Source organism: Hyperoodon ampullatus, assembly GCF_949752795.1.
Source record: "Hyperoodon ampullatus genome assembly, chromosome: 1".
Taxonomy (NCBI): domain Eukaryota; kingdom Metazoa; phylum Chordata; class Mammalia; order Artiodactyla; family Ziphiidae; genus Hyperoodon; species Hyperoodon ampullatus.
This window is the reverse complement of record NC_136914.1, coordinates 163,105,774-163,125,428: the sequence shown is the minus strand read 5'-3', so window position 1 is coordinate 163,125,428 and position 19,655 is coordinate 163,105,774. Positions and strand designations below refer to the sequence as shown.

The 19,655-nt window shown below is 43.0% G+C and overlaps 1 protein-coding gene across 1 annotated transcript in view; it reads left to right on the top strand.

Annotated features, from left to right (window-relative positions):
• CLNK (cytokine dependent hematopoietic cell linker) overlaps positions 1 to 19,655 on the top strand; it is a gene marked incomplete at both ends in the record, with an annotated part of 173,838 nt that overhangs the window by 50,513 nt on the left and 103,670 nt on the right. The window lies entirely within an intron of this gene.

The window sequence follows — 19,655 nt, the reverse complement described above, 5'->3', positions numbered from 1 at the left end:
GTTCAATTACCCTTAGAATTGTTCATCTCTTACCCATGGAGTCCCAGCATCTAATCATGGAACAAGAGGCTGCAATTGGGAAATTTTTCATTGCACACAAAGGCAGTTCACTGAGAAGCCAAAGGCTCCAGGCTCCAGGCCCCAGGTGCAAAGTGAGTGGTCCATTTTTCAACACATGCAACATCCTTCTCTTGGCATTTTGTTTTTAGCATATTCCTGGAGAAGACAGAATAATAACAGTGAATCTAATGCTGGTTTAGGGAATATCAGGGTAGAACGAACTCAAAGGCTAGAGATTCCAGGCTAACATTTGTGGGTCTTTGTAGGTCTTCATTGGATGTGGTCCACTTCAGACATGAGCCATGTTTCTGGCTGCAGCTCTATCGATCAAAGCTTATGCCCTTGACTCAAAGGACCCCTAAATGGAAAGGCCTCAATGACACTTAGCCTTCTTATATTGAGTTATAGACTCATTCATCCATTTCTTTTTTTAATTTATTTGTTTTGTTTTATTGAAGTACAGTTGATTTACAATGCTGTGTTAGTTTCAGGTATACAGCACAGTAATTCAGTTATACATATATATGTATATATTTATATATGTATGTGAATATATATATATATACATATATATATTCTTTTTCAGGTTCTTTTCCCTTGTAGGTTGTTACAAAATATTGAGTATAGCTCCCTGTGTTATACTGTAGGTCCCTGTTGGTTATCTATTTTATATATGGCAGTGTTTATATTATTCATCCACTTCTTATTCCACAAATGTTTAATAAGTATCAGTTATCTGCCAGTAACCATGCTTGGGGCTGTGAATTAGAAACAAAATGAGATACAGTCCCCGTCCTGAAGAATCTCCCTGTCTCAGATGTATTGCTACTATTCTGCCCTCTCCAGGAAGATGTTTCTATTCTCTTTCAAGGGACAAACAGACAAGGAAACCAGTAGCAAAAATCCAGTATGGTAAACATGATGAGGGAACAAACACAGACCATGAGATCCAGGAGAGAGACCACCTAACAGGGCAAGCTGGCAAGATAGACTAAAGAAGGCAGAACTGGATCTTAGTTTTGAAAGATTTGAAAGTAAGAATCAGCCAGCTGCCTTACAAGCTGGGCAGGAGAAATTCTATTGGTATGAGATGCAACATTCCTTGGGTGGAGGGCATGGCACCTTTATGGGAAAACGAGAAGGGAGGACACTGAGTTTAGAGAGAGCCCCACCGAGCAGCTCCAGACATAATAAGCGATAATTCTGGGACAGTTAAGTCAGTGTCTGAGTGAGGTGACTTTACGATACCTGGGTTCTGGCATCAATGTTAACACGGATACTCTGGGTACAAAAACCCCACTGAAAAGGATAAAGCAGTTGATTCCCCGCCCCCCCGCAAAAAGGCACAGATGCCCAGTAAAATGGTGCCCTCAGGAATAGAGGTAGCTCTGCCTTGTGTGGGTTGGGTGTACGGCTTTCCATTTCTGATCTCCAAGTCTCTTGTTTTCGCAGTGAGGAGTTGTGAGCTCTAAGGGGGTTAGATGTAAGAAGATGGATGCATGCTTCCCTTTATCTTGATACATAGAATTTCCTGCTTAGCTGGGATGTCCAAGGGGAAGAAGGAGTGTCCAGGTACAGATTCCCCACATTCTTGAGTGCAAAGAAAATCAGAGCTGGTGATTTAGCCTCCTTCTTTTTGTGTCACTTAGAATCCATCAGTGAATACTAAAGACAGGGCATTGTTGAAAGAATCCTGGGCTTTAAGCTAAACAGGAATAAGTTTTGCTTGCAGCTGCCATTCATCACTAGGGGGCAAGGTGTTGCATGCCTCTTGGCCTCAGTTTCTGCATCTGCAAAATGGGGACAAGAACACCAGTCCTCTGAGAGGACTCCCTGTGACTCTATACACACAGCATACTGTTAAACATCTTTTTATTTGTTTACGTTTTGGCTTTTTGTGGGGTATTTTTTAGTATCATAGCGATCTATTCCAATGCATTTATAATGCTGAATGTCCTCTTTTCATTCATTTTTATTTCCTTCCTTTCCTTTCTTTTCTTTTCCCTTTATACCTCCCCCCTGCCATCACATACACGTCTGTGTTTCCTGCAGAGATGAAGCCAATTCTAATAACTAATTAGTGAGGTCACTGTCACACAGAGAGCAGCCAAGGTGCTCTGAGAAGGACGGTAGCCCATAGCATTCAATTTTATTCCAACAAGGTTTTGACCACATCATTATTACCTAAACACAGTCCCGAAGATGCCGTCTATCTCCCACTGATACCCATCCCTGGTTTGCTGGCAGCAGCTGGAGGAGTCCGACTGGTTTGAAAACACAAAGCTCCTAAAAATGGAGTAAGTTCATTTTCCTTACAGTTGATTACTATGTTTAACTCTAATTTAGCATGAAAGGCCGGGCAATTGCTTTCAGAGATAGCTGGGTGTTATTAGAATGAATTACAGCTCTTGGTCCATGGGTGTTTTCCTACCGGCAGGTACAGCCACAAAGACTAAGCCTTTAGGGAGTTTCAGCTGAGGTGAGCAGTGGTGCAGAGCATGGACCTACTCACAGGTTTTCTGTGGACAAGGATAGAGCCTGGGACATTCGCTGATGATCAAAGCTTAAGGATGCTGGCAATATGCCATTTTTCTCCTAAACCTTCTTTTAAATAGAAACTTATTGTTTTTTAAATTTTAAATCATAATCTGTAGAATATCACATAATTCATAATATCACATAATGTGTACTTCATTTCAAGTATACAATTTAATGATTTGTTTGTAGTAAATTTACCAAGTTGTATAACCATCACCATAAAACAGTTTTAGAACATTTCCATCATCCCCAAAGTTTCTCGTCCCCATTTACTATTCATCCCAGTCTCCCAGCCCACATCCTTTGCCCCAGGCAACCTCGCATCTAGTTTCTGAATGGAATCGTACAATATGTAATCTCTTGTGTCTGGCTTCTTTCACTTAACATGTTTTTGAGGTTTGTCCAAGTTGTAGCATATACAATAGTTCATTCCTTTGTATTGCTAAGTAGTATTCCATTGCATGAATATATCCCATTTTGTCTATCCATTCCCCAATTCATGAACATTTAGTTGTTGTTTTTTTTCCACTTTTAGCTCTATGAAAAATACTGCTAAGGACATTTGTATACAAGTTTTGGGGTTGGGTGGATATTTCCCTCGGGTAGATACCTAAGTGTGGAATTGCTGGGTCATATGATAAATTTGTGTTTACATGTTTAAGAAACTCTCTTGAGAATCTTGATTCTTTTGAATAAACTCTTTTACTCTTTCCTTCATGACTAAAAAGCTAGTGATTCTACCATATGGAACCTACTCTGATCATCCTTTCTCTCTGCTCACACCTCTTCTTACAGCCCAGGATTAAAAACAAAAACAAAGCTATTATTTTTCTCCTGATTGGATACATAGCAGAAGAGATGTGAAAGGTTCAAACCATAGAATGAGCCTGCCAGAGCAGTATAAAATGTATTTTTTCTCTCTCTCTTTTTTCTGCCTACATGGTGCAGGTGGAAAAAAAAACACATTAGAAGTTACTGGGAAGTCAAACCTTCCACTTTAAAAGATTGGCTTGGCTCCTGAATCACTAGTTAAAGTCTTTATTTGCAATGTTCTGAGCAAACATTAACTGTTACCTAATTAGAATTTAATTTACTGGAGAGTTGTGGGTAGCTACTAAGTGCCTAGTACAGAAAAAGATGAAAATAGGAAGGTAGTTTCCAATCAGCAGCCTCCCCACTTCAACAGGTTGTGGTCTCACCAGGGGAAGCCCACACCTTGTAATTCCTTTGTAATCACATTGTAGATCACAAGGGAATTTTGGATCTTTTCTCCTGTTTTGCTCCCAAATCAGTTGACAAAGATTTTTTTTAGAGGGGAAGAAAAAAAGTGGTATTTGAACTTAGACCTGCCCTGAGTTAACAGTTCCTCTAGCTATAAACAAAGAAGATGCTGGTGGGGGAGGGGTGGGATCTAGAAGTACAGTGAAACAAGTATTGAAGTCATCCACGTATTAGGGAGGGAATACAGAAGCCCACTGATTTACATTCACTTTGGGAGAGCAGAGGGGAGGAAGGCAGCATGATTCTATGGGCTTTTGTTCCTTTTGTGTTCCTACACTTGAAAGGAGAATAGAATTAACTTTTACTGGGCACCAGCTTCCCATCCCATCTGCCAAGGCATTATTATTGTTCCCACTTTTGAGATGAAAAACATGTGACTCAGAACAGTAAAATCAATGACTTGGGCTGAAACCTAGGGTCTAATCACAGATGTGCCACATACCAGCTATTTCTGGCACCTAAGCTGAACTTCTGCCTTAGGACACTGTAAAAGGTGATGGTTCAGGGTGACTTAGCCAGTGTTGGTCTGGTAAATTTTAGTAAATGTTTGTCAAACGGCTCCCTGGGGGAAAAAAAATGTATGCTTATATATGTACACAAGTTGTGTTATAAATTTTACTGATATAAAGATATATGGCATACCATTTACAAATAATAATCAAATATACAGTATTCTTTATAATACATCCCATATAGCCAATTGATTCTCACAGAATGATTTTATTGATTTTTGCTAAACTCATATCTCTAGCCAACCTCTGGTTGCAATTGACAAGGGACTATAGTTCAGACATCAACATTGATTAATATTTTCCTTTACTTTAATGAGTAAAACAGAAGTGAAACCACAAAGAAGGATGCCAGAACTTCACTGATTCATCAGTGACGTGAGCACCTTCTTTGCTGAATTTGAAATTAGTTTTGAATACTGGAAAATATCTTCTTGGTTCTTGTGCTATTCACAATGGTACAACTACAGACATGACTCATTTTTATTTTATTTATTTACTTACTTACTTACTTATTTTTGGCTGTGTTGGGTCTTTGCTGCTCCCTGCAGGCTTTCTCTAGTTGCAGCGAGCGGGGACTACTCTTCGTTGCGGTGCGCAGGCTTCTCATTGTGGTGGCTTCTCTTGTTGTGGAGCATGGGCTCTAGGCGTGCGGGCTTCAGTAGTTGTGGCACGTGGGCTCAGTGGTTATGGCTCGCAGGCTTAGTTGCTCCGAGGCATGTGGGATCTTCCCAGGCCAGGGCTCGAACCCGTGTCCCCTTCATTGGCAGGCAGATTCTCAACCACAGCGCCACGAGGGAAGTCTCTCACTTTTAAATTAAATCTGCTTTATCAACATTTCTTCCATTATTTTTTTAAGTTAATTTAACAACAAAGCAGTAAATCAAACCCTGATCTGTAGCACATGCCAATGTCTGTGGTGTATATGCTCCAACTACGGCCAAAGTCAATGCCAATGTGAGGTCATGAAATGCACAGCAGCATATTTCCATCCTACAGATAAGACAGACAAAAATAGCACCAAGACTCCAGGTAGTAGTAAAATGTGGTAAAATAATTAGGAAGTGATGCATTTTGAGTATTTATTACATTTGCTTTTAATATGTGTATTCAACTGTAATTTTATTTAATTTTTTTAAAAGACTGTGTTAACAACTGGCTCTCAAAATTCATGACATTTTTAACACTCAGCTCTGCTGTGTAGTGTGAGCTGACTCCAGTGCATCACTGTATGCGGAAGGTCCAGTCATTACTGACTTTATGTTTAAAGACTTAGAGCTTTCTCTGAACACTGACAGTTACTAGATGACCTTGGGAAAGTTGTTTGACCTCGAGATTCATTCCTTTCGTTGTCAAGTGGGGATGGTCATGCCTTCATCATAGTATCACTGTAAGGATTGATAAAGTGACCAGCCCTGTGACAAGACAGTAAACCTGCTCAGTAACTAAAAGTTTGCACCCTAGTTTTCCCCCTTCATACTTCCCGGGGCTCTACGCACAGACAGCTGCACTGGCCCCCATTCACCCTTCCCATCTCCGTCACTATCATTTCCCAGTTCTGTGCCCAGAGCTAACAGTGACCACATGACCTTCCTGATCAGGAGAATGCATACACGTGACAAGCAAGAGTAAGTAACAAGGTTTTTCATGTATTAGCTCATTTGAGTCTCATAACAGTTCTATGATGGAAGTGTTTTTATCCACCTTGCTTTGCAGATGGGGAAAATGCAGCACAGAGGGATCAGGTCACCGAGGTCACATTAAACCTATCCCACTTGAAGTGCACACAGATCCCATGGTCTCTTGGTACAATGCAGATCCTGGTTCTGTAGGGCTCGGGTGGTGCCTGGGATTCTACATTTCTAGCAAGCTCTTGGGGGATGCTGCTTGTCTAGGGATCGCATTTTGACTGGGGACGAACTGGACTGCTAGGCTGAAAAGGAGGCACTGTCACTTAGGTGATTCCAAAGCTCATGTGCTTATCTCCAACGATATTCAACTTTCTGGAAAATTAGAGCTCTGTGCCAAGCAGGAGTCTTCTGATGGGGGCTCCTGGGGGCACATGGTATCAGAAATTGCAGAAGAAAACAGGCAGCTCAGCTCCAGGAGCCTATGTAAATAAGCCTCACATACCCAGGGCACCTGTCTTCTTCATGATGATGGTGTTTACCATTATTTGAGTCACTCACCAATGTGCTACACACCATACACTCAAGATGACTAATACCCCACAAAAATTCCCTACCACCAGGCCCCTGCCTACACCTCACCCAGGCTTCTGCTGGGGAAAAAATTTAATGCCTCACCCCATCTGACCTCATTCACCAAAAAGCCATTGGATGGTCTTCCCAATCCATCCCTGCATTCAGTCCTCTTCAGCCATGCTGACCCCCTCACCTTGACTCAACTGCTCAACCGGGCTTCTGCCTTCAGGTTTTCACCCCAGCCATCCCTGGGGCTGGTTGCTCTTCCTGCAGATACCCCAGAGCTGACACCTGCACACCTCCTCATGGAAGCCCACCTTGACCACCCCATGGAATAGTCACACCTGTCTACATGTCTTTCTGTGTATGGTGCTTGTCAGCTTTCTCCCCGCCGAGGGTAAAGTTCCTTTTCTGTTTTGTTCCAGGAAAGTTAAGAATCCTTATTTTGTTCACTGATATATCCCAACACCAAGAACAATCCCTGGCCCATATCCTGCACTTGGAGGAAAAAAAAATGTATTGTTGAATTAATTTTGAGAAAGATTTGCAGCCCAAATATTTATTGAGGAAGTATTAGGTTCAAGCACTGTTCTAAGTATTTTGCATGCATTATATCATTTAATTCTCACAATGTTCTCAAAATATAGCAAAATCTAAACACCTCCCAGTGCTAAGTGATGCCATTAAAGAGTCCCCGGGAAGCACAGATAAGAGGATGTGTTATAACAATTAGATTCCACCCTGACTTTTCCAGGTTTGATTATGTTTTGATAAGTGCTTTGGAAACCAGTGTCACCAGACAATATGTTAAGATAGTTCTGCTGGGGCTCAGAGCTCATCAGTGTAGGAAAGCAATTGGGTACAATGGACAGCATATGAGTTCCAGGGTAAATCTGGGATCGTGGATCGTGCTCACCCCCCATTTCCATGAATCCTGGCAGGATGCACTAGAAAGAAATGGTCTTTCAGTCAGACAGGCCTGATGTTGAATCCCAGCTTGGGCACTTATAGCTATGTGGCCACGGGCAACGTGTTTGGCCTCTCTGGGTATTCTTTTTTCCCACCTGTAAAGTATAATGTATCAACAGGAAGAATTGAGGAAAGTGGTTGACACACTAAGTAGTATTTTAGGTCAATTTGTCCACTATTCCTGGTTTCAAACTCATGCTCCCTCATCAGGACCCTGATGTTGGAAAGATCTGGTGTTAAAGCTCAGCTCTGCCACGTCCCTTCAAGCTGTGTTGAACCATTCCTGTGGATGGGGCTCCGTACTAAGAGCTGGAAATACAGGAATGCCATCTTCTCACTGAGAGATGTGGGTAGGTTCCTTGAGTTCTGTCAACACTCATTTGCTTAGAGGATAAAACAAGATGTGTGTGGAACAAGAGACCTTGCACTGTGTTCATCTGTGGACCTCTTGTAGAAAGTTGGAGATGTTTAGACTTTCTCTGCATACAGACAGAGATTTGAGGGGCCAGGCCCATTCAGGGACAGGCCAATGGCACATAACATCTGTCATTAGGGTGCAAAGTTGGGGCTGTAGAGAGAGAACTGTGGAGAGAATGTCAGGGACCAGACCATGGGAGGCCTGTGTGCCACGTTCAAAACAGGGACTATAACCGCAGGCAGTGGAAACACCAGATTTTAGAATGAGGACCCCAGCAGCAGCTTGGCGAATAGATTGAAGAAAAGGAGAAATGATGTAATGGAAGTAGAGGGATTACTGATAAGGAGCTGCAGATTCTAGAGCACAGAGGCGACGCCAAGCCCAGGAATTGTCACATTATAAAACTTCCTCATTTCTCACCCCATTTACCTTCTGTGCCTTGATTTCCCTTCCTTTTCCTTGGCCCTCTGGAGTCAGGAAGTGCTGGACTGTGAGATGGAGGAAAGGATATTGTCTTGAGGAACCTCATTCTCTACATTCTAAGCACAAGGTCCCTCCCTGGCACTCCTGCCAACCACCCTTTTACTCTTGGGTTTTTATGGAGTGTGTACTAACCAGGCTCAAATCGAGTTTTTGTTCTGAAGGTTTTTAAAAGATAAGCATATTGCTTTTTTCCTGTTGCTTTCTATCATGCATCCAGAATCTTTCAGGCATGACCATCTATAAATTAAATTCCACTATGAGTACATCTATGGACATATAAAAAGGGTAATTCACTGTTGTTATTGTGTTTGCTCATTACATACATGGATGGCCTATTAGAAGCTACATCCTCTGACAATCAAGACAGAGGGGGGTAAAAAGGAGAAAGCATTTGAAAAGATATGTAAGGCTTCTATTTCTTGGTTCATTTGTTTTCTTTTGCTAAATCAAAATTTAAACAACAACAACCAAAAAAAAAAAAAAAACAGGAGAAAAGGTTTCATAGGGTTACTTGAAACCTGAACATAAAAGGATTCAGGCTTACTTTCTTGTTTTCTAAATTAGGTTATCTTTCTTTTGTCTTTCTGTCCTCAAGGAGATTAAAAAGAAAAAGAGATTTTATTTAGAAGGCACACAAAGAGGCTTAATTAGAAGACAAGCACTGAGGAAGCCCAGGCCAAATGAAAGGGACCTCAGGCACCACGCATGGAAACAGGAGCTGATCCAGAATCTTCTGTGTCAGCCTCTGGTTAGCGTAGGCAAGCCACTTTACTTGTCTGGGCCCAAGTTTTCTCATCTGTAACATTAACAGTTTCAAGCAGATGATATGCATCTTTCCATGGAGCCCCATGCTCTGGGACTCTCTGAAGCTGTAACTCTGGGAAAGCAAAGAGTTACATTCAGACACCACCCTCCACTCTGCACCTGCAACCCACAGGCAGAGCTGGTCTATGCTAGAATATTCTGGCTCCATTTTCTGCCTTAATAAACAAGAATTAGTAATTCCCTCCAGAGATTCCTGCCTCCATATTTGGATCGTCTCATGAGAAACTGTTTGCTGCTGGTCTGTGTGAGGGGAATAACAGGAATTCAGAGCTTTGGTGGGGGGTGGGGTGTACACACCGATCATGACCACGCAGGTGGTAGCCCCTGAAAACTGAAGGCTGATCCACTTCATCAGAGAACCCACAGCCTCTTCCTGAGTCCAGAGAATTGGGAGGAAGAAGTGCAGCCCAAGCAGCTCCCAGAGGCCTGAAGGAGGACCAGAGGGAGCTGGCCAGGGCTACCTTCTGGCCAGGTATGAATCTACAGGCAGCTGTCATAGCTGTGTACAAGGGGAAACTCAGATAAGAGCCTGGTGGACTGTCCTGAAACCAGGGAGCCATTCAAATCCGGAGTCAACAAAGATAGGAAGCCGTGGGGAAAAAAGAAAGACAGAGGAGGTGAGCTTCTTGCTCATTAGCTTGGTTCCCACTCACAGACTGCCAGCTTCACAAGGGTAACCTTTTGTGTCTAGTCCACCTGTGTCTCCAGGCATAAGACAATAACCAGCACATAATAGCTACTCAATAAATATTTGACTGAAGGATGGCACCAGGGCCCACTGCTCAATTTCAATTCAGTTCAGTAGAGGACTTAAGTCTGAGAGGATTTTGTTCACAAGACCATGAGACAGAGCCTTTCAGGAGCTGTCAAAGTGGCTACAGGAGGAGAGGGGCCAGGTCCAGGATGGGCTGGGGGCTTAGGAAATATGGCTGCCATCCACTAAGATAGAGTACAAGCACCATTCTAGCTCACAGAGGGACTTAGGACATCTGCCTAGTCACATTTGGAAAACATGATTGGAAAAGATGGCATCTGTGCTGGGCCCAGCAGAACAAGGAGAATTTGATGATATGGAAAAGTTAGAAGGAGAAAGGAAAGAGAGAGAAATGAATCTCAGGTAGAGGAAACCACATGAGAAGAGAGAGTTTCAATGTGCTGTGTTTCAGGTAGCAAGAGGTTCGGTTTGCCTGGAACATAGGTTTGTAAAACAAAACTGGAGAGTTGAAATGATGGCTGAGGTAAAATTAGCAGAGGATCTTTGAGTAGAAAGGGACTGATGTCAAGGAAACTAACAAGGCGCTCTTGAGACCCAGGGGAAAGATCTAGGGAGCTTCAGTGAGCACAGGACCCTTAAGTTAATTCATTCTGCCACTAAGTTCTCAAAGCATGTTATACACACACCCCTCTCATGCCATGGTTTTTAGGACTTTGCCACAAGACTTTCATCTGCTTATGAATCAGGACTCTTATTCCCCTTTGTTTAATGCAGGGATAGGAAAGTGTTCAGGATACATAGAGTAATGAAGCTTCAGGGAACACACCAACCAGTCCCAAACTCTGATTTTACACATGGCATAACCATGACCGGGTTATAGTTAAGTAACATGATTGAGATAACATAGTGAGGCAGTAAAATATTTAGGGCCTGAACCCTAACCCTAAAGTCACAGGACCAAACTCTCTTTCCTCTCCAGGTGGCTATCCCTGACATTATTGTCCAAGGTTGTAGCTATAAGTTCCACAAATGGGAGACACTGGACAAGACAGACAGAAGGCTCTGAGCAATGCCCCCAACGTTGAAGCTGCTTTGGAATAAAAGTCTGTCTTGTATCTGGGTCATCCCCCTCACTTTCCACTATACACATACTGTCAGGCAGGGCAGGGACACCTCCAAATTTGGTGTGTTTTTATCTCCTGGTGTGTACAGACACAAGGAGGTACAGGATCTTTCTGCATCCCCATCTGTGAGCAGAGTTTGAAATCATGCCTTATCATCAGCATCTGCTTCCAAGTAAATGTAGCTTCCCATAAGATATCTAGGCATGGGTTTATTGCAACAATCCAAATAGGCAATTAGGCCACATCCCATGGACAACAGCATCCACTGTGTCTTCACTGGCAACTCAAATTCCACTATGACTCAGGCACAAGGAGAGAGAGAATGTCTCACAGTGGGGACCATGGCAACCTGCCAGGACCATCTCACACCCAGGCTTCCTGCAGAAACTTACTCAAAGCCTTGCTCAATTCTAGAGGGATCCTTTAGGACAAAGAGTCTTCTGTGTGTACATCTTTCCCTGCTCCTCAGACACTGTGGCTTGGAGTGAAACATTTATTTTCTATGGAGTCCGTTCCATGAAGGAACAGGTTTCATACCAAGATTTGCCTCAATAACCTGGGTGCTGAGTCTTTGTTTCTTCATCTGTAAAATAAGGATAACATGAGTATCTGATATGAAACACTGTTGTGAGGATTAAATTAGAAGTATATTAGTCAAGGTTACATATACTGAGAGAGAGATTTATTTTAATGAATTGGCTTACATGCTTATGGGGGCTGGCAAGTCTGAAATCTATAGGGCAGGTAAGAAGAGTGGATGTTGCAGTCTTGCACCCAATTCCATGGGACAGCAGACTGGAAACTAAGCCAGGGTTCCTATGTTGCAGCCTTGAGGCAGAATTCCTTCTTCAGGAAGGGAAACCTCAGCCTTTGCTCTTAAGGCCTTCAACTGATTGGGTGAGACCCACCCACACTAGGGAGGATCATCCACTTCATTCCAAGTTTGCTGACTTAAATGTTAATCAGGTCTAAGAAATACCTTCTCAGCAACATGTAGACTGCTGTTTGACCAAAAACTCAGCACCATAGCCTAGCCAAATTGACAGGTAAAATTAACCATCACAAAAGCATGAGTAATAGCAACTCTCTCATTTCAACTCTCCACTGTGATCAATTTATTACTGAGTGGACATTCCTCTCAAATTCTTCTGGGGAGGTCACCAGCTCAAATCTTCAGGGCCCATTCAAGCAATCTAAAAGTGCAAGAGAGTCGGGAATGAATGGGGAGGCTGCATGAGCTTGAGAAAATCAACCCTATGTAAATATATTCAAACTCAAACTTTAAAAAAAAAAATCTGTGTGGCTAGAAGCCTGTGTATGTCCTTCAACTTTTCTGGGTTCAGCAGTGCAAGCACATAAAAGGTATCCATCATCCAGGCTATGGCATGTCAAATCCCCAAGAACTTGGGCTTTTCTCAGACGCTCAGAGAGAGTGTTAAACATTTCCTAGGTTTAGAAGAAACTGTGTGCAGGAATAAACAACTTGAAGGAAGTTTGTACGTACCACCCACTTGGCTTAATGACCAAACAGAATGAACAAAATAGATACCCATCACTTGGAGAAGTTGTTTGTGACAACTAATGCAGTGACTATTTTAAGGGAGTTAGAAGTATACCATCCTGCTGCAAAAATAGTTACAATGACCCCTCACATGCAAGAGCAAAGAACTGGAGAACCAGTTTGTTCTGGTGTTTGCTGGAGTCTTCTGGAATTAACTGAAAAACTTTGAAAACTGGCCTGATATTTTCAGGAGTCATGGAAGGTTGTAAAACAGGCTGCAGAAAGATTCTAGCTTATTTGGTTTGCAGGTTTGCCAAATACCTTCTGGATGTTACTAAGTATTGTCACCTCTACTCACACTTCTACATTGAGGGAGCAATATTATGTGGCAGACAGACACTAAAGTGGCCCCCAATTACCTCTTCTCCTGGTACTTATGTCCCTCCCTGTATAATCCATCCCCATCCCTCTTAATTGAGAGCGAGGCCTGTGACTGCTTCTAAGCAACAGGAGATGGCAAAATTGATGAGACGTCATCTCTGAGATTACATTACATGAGATTGCAACTTTCCTCTTGTCTTCTTGCTTTGCACGTTTTGATAAAGCAAGTGGCCGTATTAGGGAGGCCCATGTGGCAAGGAACTGAGGGCATCCTCCCACCAACAGACACCAAGGAAGTGATCTTCTCAGTCCAATAGGCCATAAGAAACTGAACTCTGCCAACAATCACATGTGCTTAGGACCAGATAGATCCTTTCCCAGTTGAGGTTTCAGATGAGACCCCCAACTCTGGCTGACACATGAGGTTGCTGCAACCTCAACAGGGACCATAAAACAGAGGACCCAGCAAAGTCACGTTTAGAATCCTGACCCACGAAAACTGTGAGTTAATAACCCACACTTTTGCCCTGGCTGAAATACTTTCATATCAACTGTCATTCTTGGTGCTTCTGGTTGTCCACCTCTGCTATTCCTTAATTATCTGAGTAAGAATTGGGTCCTAGATAATGAAAATGATCACTAACATGCAATCAACATGTGAGGGAGGGAGTTATTATAACTCTTCCCTTCCTTGTGGGTAAAATGGAGATGATGAGATAAATTAGTGACTTATTCAGTTGGCAGAACCAGGTTCAAACCCAGATCAAGTACAAGTGTGTGCTCTTAACCTTTGTGTCCACACGTCATCACATTCCACGGAGACTAGCATCTCTCTGACTTGCTTATCCACCCCTTCCTAGGGGACAACCTGCTCTCAGGATCATACTGCCCTTGGCCACATCCTTCCTTCCTCCCTCCTTCCATCTTCATTTTCTCCTAATGAAAAATATAGCCAAGACCTATGTTGATCTTGGGACCTCAGACTCTAAAGAGTCAGAATGCAATATGATGTTACACTAGACTTTGGGAGTTTCGCCATAGCAACCTTCTTTGGGAATTGTCTCAGTTGAATGGAGTTGCCTAACCTGGGGCAGCTCACATCCACTAACTGGTCCACCCGGGAGTACCAAAGCACAGCCTTCACCACAACTTGGAATAGTTCTGAAGGGCCATCATACCAATCCAAGAACACAGCCCAACTTTTCCCCCTGCCCAATCCTGCTTCCTTCCCTTCCCTCCACAGGGGTGGATCCCAAGATCTCACCCTAATGGACTTCCTGTGCTATCATCTCCTTCTCAGAGTGTTTCCTCAGGAGCCTAATATGTGGCAATTCCTGAGGAGATGGAGCATAAATGGAACATGAGATAAAGAAATCCAACAGGACTGGAGAAAGACTAGGACTGACCTCAGAGGATTGTTGTGAGCATTTGATGGATTAATATGTGTGAACTGGCAAACAATGATCAGTAGATTGTAAATCTTATCTCAGTTTCAAGCTGTTGTTATTATCATGATAATTATAACATTATACATTATTGCTATTCATGATCTTGGAGTCAGCAATCCAGCTGCACAGGCCCTTGAAAGAGACTTATGGCTTAAGAGCAATTTGTGTGATTTCTCAGAAATCTGCAAGCTCAATGGGAGTGTATAGAATGAGAAGTTTCTGGAAAAAGCTGAACTTGATCTGAAAGTTTATTAAGAGAAGTGTAGTTTCACAACAGAAGAAATGGTAGTTCTCTTTCTGTGCTGGTCAGACTGTACCTGCCATGTTGCGTGTACCTGGGAGTACAGGTAAAGGTAAGAAATTAGAGGAAAATGGCCAGGACAGCTTGGAGCAGGCATCTTTAACTCTCAAAATAGGTTGCCCCACCTTACTCTCCACCTCCCAGTCCACCAAGTCATCTGTCTGGCAAATGCCTGTACATCCTCATTCATCGCTCTGCAGAAGCCTTCCCTGACTACCCCCTCACTTAAAGGTATGACCCATTTCTTTTCCTTTCTTTTTCCTTTTATCATTACACCTAATGTCTTGCCCTGCTTGAGCTTTGGGTCTGATTCATCTTCTGTACCTTGGGACAGGTTAGACGTCCTGTGTGTTAGTTTCCTAGGGCTGTTGTAACAAATTACCATAAACCAGGGCTTAAAACATCAGAAATTTATTCTCTCACAGTCCTGGAGCCCAGAAGTCTGAAATCAATTCAGAGGGCTGTGCTCCCTCTGAAGGCTCTAGGGGAGCATCCTTCTTTTCCTCTCCCAGCTTTGGGTGGCTCCAGATGCTCCTTGGCCTGTGGCAGCATTACTCCAACCTCTGCCTCTATCTTCACGTGGGACATTCACATGCCCTTCTCCGTGTCTTCTCCTCTTCTAAGAACACCTGTCCTTGGATATAGAGCCACCCTAATCCAGGACGATCTCATCTCAAGATCTTACCTTGATTACATTTTCAAAGAACCTCTTCCCAAATAATTCACCATTTCTAGATAGACACATTTTTTTATAGACCCTCTTCAACACACTACAGTCACTATGTATTGATTCAACTACGCAGAACTGGCTTCTGTTAGATCTACCTGAAAAGTAAAGAGGCTCTGGAGAGGGCAGACTCAGAGGGGGTGTAAGAAAGGGATGGAGAAAGAAGACATGTGAAGGAGGACTGGATGGGTTTTGTCAACTGACCATGCAGGAGGGAGGTGCCAAAGAGAAAAAGGAAATCAGAGATCTCCGAAAAGTATAGAACAAGAAGTGTTGGGTGTATAGTTAAGAAGAGAAGCTGGCTCCTGTGAGGTGATGTGCTCTTTCTCAGTGGAGTAAGAGGTGATTTCAAGAACAATTAATTGGCTCACCCACTGACACTCTGTGCCTCAGTTTCCCCACAAACGTACAGCACTTCCCACTTTTCTGGGATGTGCTGAGTTCTCTGTGTAATAAATTAGTCTGTGTTGCTTCCCTAGGGGGGCACTTGACCAGGATCAGCAATAAGCAATAGAGCAGTGGTTTAAAAGTGCTCACTGGGGCTTCCCTGGTGGCGCAGTGGTTGAGAGTCCGCCTGCTGATGCAGGGGACACAGGTTCGTGCCCCGGTCTGGGAGGATCCCACATGCCGCGGAGCGGCTAGGCCCATGAGCCATGGCCGCTGAGCCTGCGCGTCCGGAGCCTGTGCTCCGCAACGGGAGAAGCCACAACAGTGAGAGGCCCGTGTACCGAAAAAAAAAAAAAGTGCTCATTGGATTTATTTTACTATGTGGGTGGGACAGACTGAACAGCCCACAGGAAGGACAGCTGGTCTCAGATGTTTGAGGTCTTGAAAATAGAGTGTATCTGCTTACACTACTGCAGTAAAGAGAACCGTCAGCCCCAGGCTCACAAATGCCATGGCCAACTTGGGAACATTGACCGTCTCCTTCCAAGGTCAGTTATTAAGTTAATACAAAGAAGACAATTTTGACCTATTATGATTGACACTCTTGAACAATATTTTCTGCGATGGTCTGAGGCTTTGTAACTCTTTCAACATGGTGCATTTATAAAAAACGTGTCCCTATAACCTGAACACTAAGGAATGATTTAAGGCAGAAAGACCTGGTGGAGAGAAAAACTGTGGGGTGGGACATTTCAGTTTTCCTTGTGATTAGCAAAAAAACCTCAATCCCAAATAACTGGGGAGGGAGGGGGAACAGGGAGGGAACCTCTTCTATTGCTAATCCTTCTAATATTCTCTGCTTTTTTTATGTGTTCTAAAAACAAATAAACTTAACTACCTCCTGTCCAGGTAGATGGCTATTAACTTGCCAGCTTCGTTAATGGTTTTCTTAAATAATCCATTGTAGGAAGAGCAGCCCCACCTCCCCATCCTCCTCCATACTCCCTTCCCCGCCACCCATTCTCTCTCCTGTTCCTTAGTTGATCTCAGAGGGGCCTGGCCCTGAGCATCAGGCAGCCACACACTCTGGCTTCCCGTGCAGCGCATGTAACACACACCTGGCAGGAGAGCAGAGACCTGGTGTGGAGCACTGGATGGGCCATCAACCAGCCTGGTTACCTTGAACCTACTCCCCTCCACTTTCAGGGTCCCTGTTTCCTCATCTGTAGTACGAAGCTGAAAAGGATGCCCACCCATTTACTACTGAAGGTTGCTAAAAAGATGAAATAGAAAGAGCTTGAGTTAAACTCTCTTCCTAAAGAGAAAAAAGCAAAAGCAGATTCTCTGGAAAGGTCAGAGGAAGCTCCCAGCCTGTTGGGTTCTTCAGGAAATTCCCAGAATCCCACCATTCTCCTAAAATTGAACTGGTTAAAGCCATTGCAGCAAACTTTATATTGGCTGTCAGAGCACAGAAACGCTGCCCATATCTGAGCAATATGATGAAACCGGGGGCCTCCTTCTCAGTACAGGGACAGGTCAGAATCTCCTTGGTATCAGAGAGACCTAAGGGACCATACACAACTGAGTGTGTGGTTCACTATTGTGTATGAGCCCATTGGGCAGGGCATTTTATCTATTTATTATCAATGCTTCATTTCATATCTTAAAAACATTCCTGAGCTCATACCTGAGGTCAGCTAGTCCCTGTGCTGGGAGAGAAAAAATTCCCAGGATATGTCTCTACTGGCAAAAATCCCCTACTCTAGGGGAACATGAACACATGAACACATACAAGGCAATATGATAAAAATATGATTGCTTATTTACTTGTTTATGGCCTATCTCCCAACAGCAATAAAAGATTCATGAGGCAGGCTTCATGTGTCTTCTTTAATGACTGTATACAGCCTGGCACAAGATAGATCCAATATTACTTGCTGAGTTAATGAATGAATGGATTCATGAACAAATGAATGAATGGTAAAACAGAGATATACCAAAAATACTAAAAGGGTTGAAAGAGGAAGCAGCACAGAAGACCTCATGGGGAACTAATATTTGAACTAAACCTTAAAGAATGGAAAGTATTTTGCCAGATCCAATGGAGGCAAAAGACAAATCTAATCTATGATCTGGAAGCATACAAAAGTATGACCCAGAAAGAGGACAATGCGGGGGACTGGCAGAGGGAGAGGGTGGCAGGAAATGAAAACACAAACAACAGAAATTGTATTCAAGGCCACTGGGGCAGGGATCTTGGTTATCATGGTAAAGAGTGTGGGCTTTGTCCTGCAGAAATAGAGGAGTGGTGAGGATTTTCAAGCAGGGAGGTGACTCAATAATATTCTGCTAATTAGAAAGATGGTTGTTCTTACTGCAGTTTGGTGGGTGGATTGGAGCCCAGGTGGCTGGGGGCCAACACCAAAGTCCAGGCTGGAGAGAACTTAGTTCTAAAAGTAGAACTAAGACCGGGTATCATTTATGGGAGTGGAGAGAGAGGATGTTCGGGAATCGATTGTTAGGACCTGGTAACAAATTGTTGAGATGGTGAGGATGGAGAGGAGAGGAAAGAGAAGACTTAAGGTGAGTCCCCAGGCTGCCGGTTGGGAAACTATGTGAGCAATGGAGCCGCTCACTGGGAAAACTCACTAGGAAAAGGGACTGGGTCTGACAGAGGACCAGTTAGAAAGGTCCCAAAAATAGTTAGATGTTTATATTTAGAACTTAGAAATGAAGTCAGAATGCAGACATAGATTTATGAATAGAGCTTTAACCCAGATAATTTTTTTAAAAATGAAATAATACAATGATGAAATAATTGTGCAATCATGGAATAACAAAAAAAAATGACAAATAACAGAATAATGCCATCATCTTTCTAGATGATCAATTTACACAATGACAAAATATATCCAAACAACTCACTATTTTTTTTATTTATCATGTTGCAGTCAATAGACCTCACACAAAATCCTAGATGAAGATAGAGTCTCAAGTCATCTTTTGGCATTTCCTGGAGACCTTTGTTCACATGTGCAGCCATGTACATCCACTGCAGGTCGGGCACTGACCCAAAGCCTGGGCATGCAGAGCCCTGCAGTCCCTGCCCTCATGGAAATGGCAGTTCTGCAGCTTAGCAGACATGAATACAAGCTACGTGTTAAACCAAAGGACAATGAAAGTTCAGACAAGTTCTGTGAAGGGGTCCGTCTCAGAGAGGAAGGAAGGTTTCTCTGAGGAAGTGATGTGAGCTGAACTCAGAAGCATGAGTTAGATGCAGGAGAAGAAGGAAGACAACAGCTGTTTGAAAAACAGGGACCAGTCCCTAGAAGAGACCTGGGGGAGGGAGGAGAGAAAATCTAAGGACCAAGAAGTAGGTGTGGCCCAAGGGGAGAGAAGCAGGGGGGCAAAGTGGTCAGAGGAGCTACACAGGTAGCTGCCAAGGAACATTTGTGGAGGAAAGGATCATCCTTAAATGTCTGATAAAGCTCACAAAATGCCTGCACAAGAAATGGAAGTATATTAAAGTTGGCTAATGAAATGAACTAGGGGTGGTTTATGATAGAGTATGCCTTACTGAATTTGAACAAATTAACTCAATTTAAAATAAGTTAATCTCTTCATAGAAAATACCATCACAAAGTGACTAAATTATACAGAAGTTCAATACAAATTATTTGAATCCAAGTTGCTATTTCTAAATCATCTGCCTCCCTAGACCGGATGATGTTTGTTAGTTTTTGGCCGAATTCAATTAACATAGGAAAGCATCTAGGACATTCCT